Genomic DNA, 4,435 nt, shown 5'->3' on the forward strand with positions numbered 1-4,435 from the left:
TTACTAACTGCATCTCAGAGTTTAAATGCATTTTGGTGCTGACGTGCGAATGGTCACAAAATGAGAAAAAAAAAAAAAACTGTTGCATGTTTGAATAGCAGATGTGGAACATTTACCAGTTAAGGCAATTCAACAATTGTACTGCAATTTAGCAGGTTGCATGTGTGAAAGGAGCCATTCAATGAGAATAAAATTCTCCTTAACATCACATTTAATTGTTTTAATCTGCAGCATCTGCTGTTTTTATATTCTCTTTCCTAAAGTTACAAGTAAAAATGTGGCAAAAAGACACATCTGTTTACAAAATATGAAGTAGATTTTTTTTTACTCAAAATATATTTGGTATGTCAGTGACACAATATTTCTTGTACTCCAGAACTTTTTGATCTGTAAGATATTTTGACCATATTTTGACAGTATGGTGTACAGTAAATAATGATATTTCAATAGTTAAAAAAAGGAATACTTCAATTTTTCAGCCAATTAAAAAGCACCTGTTAAGTGTCGGTTATGCGCATTGTAAAGTCCAGCTTTTAAGCTTTAAAACGACACCCATTTTTTGTTGGTAATGCAAGTAGTTATTAATTAATTTGATGATTTTATTTTCAGCACAGTGCACCAAAAGTATGTCAAAAATATTTATTTATTATTGGGTAAGTAATGATGAGTAAATGACAAACTTTTTGGGGTGAACGTTCCCTTAAAATGTATAGTCAGTTAAGTGTTGAAACACTTTACAGTTTCACTCAACTGTATTGAGTGAGCAGAGAGCATTAAGGCACCTGTTCCAGCAGTCTAAGCCCCGGGAGGTTGACATTGGTTTATTGATGTAAGCATTAGGAACGTCAGGCATGTCACCCCCACGACCAGCTGACTGGCCCTTCCTTCCTCCCTCACTCACTGTTTAATGGGGGGTTTGGGGGCAATGTCAAGAGAAAGTGGAAGACAGCTGTTTAAATTATTGCAGGAGGGGGAAACTCATAATGTAGTGGAACCACATGAGGAAAATGAGGAAAGGGAGACGAGGATTAAAGCAGAGATTAGTCAAAAACAAGATAAAAAGGATTACAACAGATGGAAATGCTTTATCAATTTGATAAGAACAAAGGACCCTAAGTTTTCAGAGAAACAGCTAAGAAGTGAGGTGTTGTATGGTTATGTAGGTCACTGAATCTTCATAACCAGTGTGTAAATAACACTAAAAACCAATGGCAGATAATTGGCATGCATTATAATCTAGTAAATATGTACTGTTTTCATGAAGGAGTAAATTACAATAGGAAAAATGTGTGTCAACATCCAAAAATCCAAGTTGGGCTCGGGTGCAGGACAAAAATGTTAACGAGCGTCAAAAAAGGATTATATTTCTGCGTGCTGAAATTAAAGCTCCAAATATAAAAAGGCAATGTACCTGATGAAGACCTAACTGATCAATACGTTGCCTTTTTGTAATAAAGTTTGGAGCTTTAATTTCAGTGTGTGGACATCTACCCCATTTTTGATGCTAATAAACTGCAATCCCATGATTCAATACAATTGTATAATACAATAATTAATAATAATAATAATAATTTTATTGCAAAATATAAAAATATACAAGTAGTTTTAGAGTGGGAGGTCGACTCAATTGCATAATTTACGGCATCATGGCAGTGGGCAGTCGCTACAGAGATTCTTTGGTGCTACTCGCTGATTGGTTGAGCTTCTCTTCGGGGTTCTTGGGTAGTGTTGTTCTTCACCATGAATTCCGATATTTAACACAATTCTTTTTTCTTTTTTTTTAAATGAATATAGTGTAGCTATATTTAATATAGCATATAGTGTACCATTGATTAACAACCTCAGAGATCATGGTAGATCTGTCTGTAAAGATTGATAAGTTATTGTTAAAAATCAGTTTGTCTACAGAGAAAATTAATAGGATGTTTAATTCCGAAACCCGACTGTTGTACTCTACAGAGCTCAGCTGTTCAGTTAAGACAACAATTTGTAGGCCAACCCAGAAGGCTAATTCACCATGGGTTCCCTCTGGAATTTTGAATGGGTTTTTAGAATAGCAATTTTTAATTAATGCGTAAAATAAGGTCTGTGGTTAATATTACTTTGAAGAGACTGACGAATGATGTGCAATTAAGCAGACAACTGTCATAGTCCTTGTGTAGCTGCTTACATTATTAAAGCAAATCGTTTCAAAATTTACATTTAAAGTATGACTGTGTGTAATTTATTTTTAGAACAAATTAAACCTAGTCTCATAGAATTAATTTACCAGAACTTCATCTTTGCAAACTGACTTTTGTGACTCTGCTGTTAATGTTGACAGCTGAGCAGAATTGTCAATGAAAGATCCTCTACTTTGACAGGTAAGTAGTGGTCTGAAATTGAAGGTTGCAAATCATATCCTTATTTGCTGACAGATGTCACATCTTACTTCTTCTCACGGAGAGCTTTAAGTGTGGTGCGAGAACATGGCTATCCTTGTTGGCCCCACTCTAAACACCACCCTCAGAATGATTCACCATATGACAGCAGCCCTATTCAATTTAAACACTTTGGCACATGGCAACAACTTCAGATGCAGATGCTGTCTTTCACTTTCCACACCCCCTCCCATTTACAGACAAGCACTCTCAAAAATCCACAGGTGAACCAAAAACATTGAACACTTATCAATAAAAACCATTAACACTAATCATGTACACTTCAGCACTATTTGAATCATTATTCTATTTAAAAATATAATGTCCATAAAGTGTCCACCAAGGCTCAGATGTGAATGCCATATTACAATGACTATAAATCTAGTCAATTTTAAAAATGTATTCAAATAATGAACGTGGAAATGTTTTACTGAATGCAAACCAACAAAGGCCAAACACAATAACTATGCCAACTCTGAAACTGAGATAAAAAAAAAAGCTTAAAAATGTAAGTACTGTCACTGTTCTGTATTGTTACTTGTTGTCCCCCTCGGTGGTACTCTGAAGAAATCACAGTCACGTTCGTTCTGCGGCTTCCTTTAATGATGTCATCAGAGAGCGCTCAGTAATATCTTCTAATAGAAAGTCTTTCTGCTCACGTTCAAGCTATAAACGATCATCGTCGGTATGTAACGTTCTTTAACGTCATCTATCTATGCTTAGGAATATTATCATGTAAGATGAGATGTATGTTGTTATAATTGTTGTATAGATTTTCGGTGTTCTCTTAGCCCGGCTGCGTGTATAATCAGAATAGTCTGAGTTAAGTTATGTCTAAAAAACCTTTAAATAGTAATTTCATTGTGTAAAATAACAAGTTATTTGTACTAGTATTGTTTAAAACATGTGAATAGACCCAATGTGAAGATTTAGTACTCATTTATGTATATCTTTGGTTTCAGTTTTACCCTACTTTTGGTCATCATTAAAGAAGTAAACGATTCACCTTCGTCCTGTGTGGTGATTAGAGGAGGAGTTAAACTGTCTGTCAATTTACACGAAGGGTTGTAACAAGGACGGAACAGTAAAACGACACTTCATAAACGAGCTGATCTACAGCAGACAGGACCCTGCACGCTATACCGCTGAAATAAAGGTAGCCAGCACACGCAATGTTCCAAGTGGACGCACAATCAATCGACTCATGGAAGACCAGATCTCAAGCTTCCCGCACATCCAGCCGCTCTAGCAGATCAAATGCAGCCACAGCCATGGCACGCGCAGAAGCGGAGGCAGCCAGAGCAAAGGTAGCATACGCTGAAAAAGAGATGCAAATTAAAATTCAAAAAGCACAATTGGAAGCATCATTGGATAAACTGAATGTAGAAAAGACAGCAGCTGCGGCCTTAGCTAAAGCAGAGGCTTTAGAGGCTGCTTTGGAGTACGAGAATGATGGGCATGGCCCTAAGCTAAGGGGTGGATCAGAGCAGTGATCTCACAACGCCATGCAAATGACTGAAGAGTACGTACAAAAACATAGTGTACTGGACAGCAGTCTAAAGTCAGGGGTGCAACTACAGGGTTCCCCCACTACTACACAACCTCAGCAAACACCTCCTCCGCAAGCAGTTACAGCACTCACTTATCAACCCACACAGATTAAGCCCGAAAGGAATGAAGACCCACAGATTGAAGCCTGCCGTGCTCCAAAATGTTCTTCCACGATAAGCAAGAACCCCGCACACACACTAATAGGGGAAGGAAAACACGCTGAGCACCTGGGTCACAGAATTTACGACAGCTATCACCTGCCATTAGCCACACCTATGAGTAACCACCAACAAGCATATCAAGAGGCTCACATAGGGGCTTATGACGGCCGGCACTACCCACCTAGCAGGTTTGTCCATAGCGAACAAAGAGACGAGGTGCTCAGAGGTTCGTCTAACGAAAATAAAAATGTGACCAACTTTGTAAGCTTCCTTGCCAGACGAGAAATTGTTTCAACAGGACTG

The sequence above is a fragment of the Xyrauchen texanus genome, chromosome 35 (genome assembly GCF_025860055.1).
Source record: "Xyrauchen texanus isolate HMW12.3.18 chromosome 35, RBS_HiC_50CHRs, whole genome shotgun sequence".
NCBI classification, from domain to species: Eukaryota; Metazoa; Chordata; class Actinopteri; order Cypriniformes; family Catostomidae; genus Xyrauchen; species Xyrauchen texanus.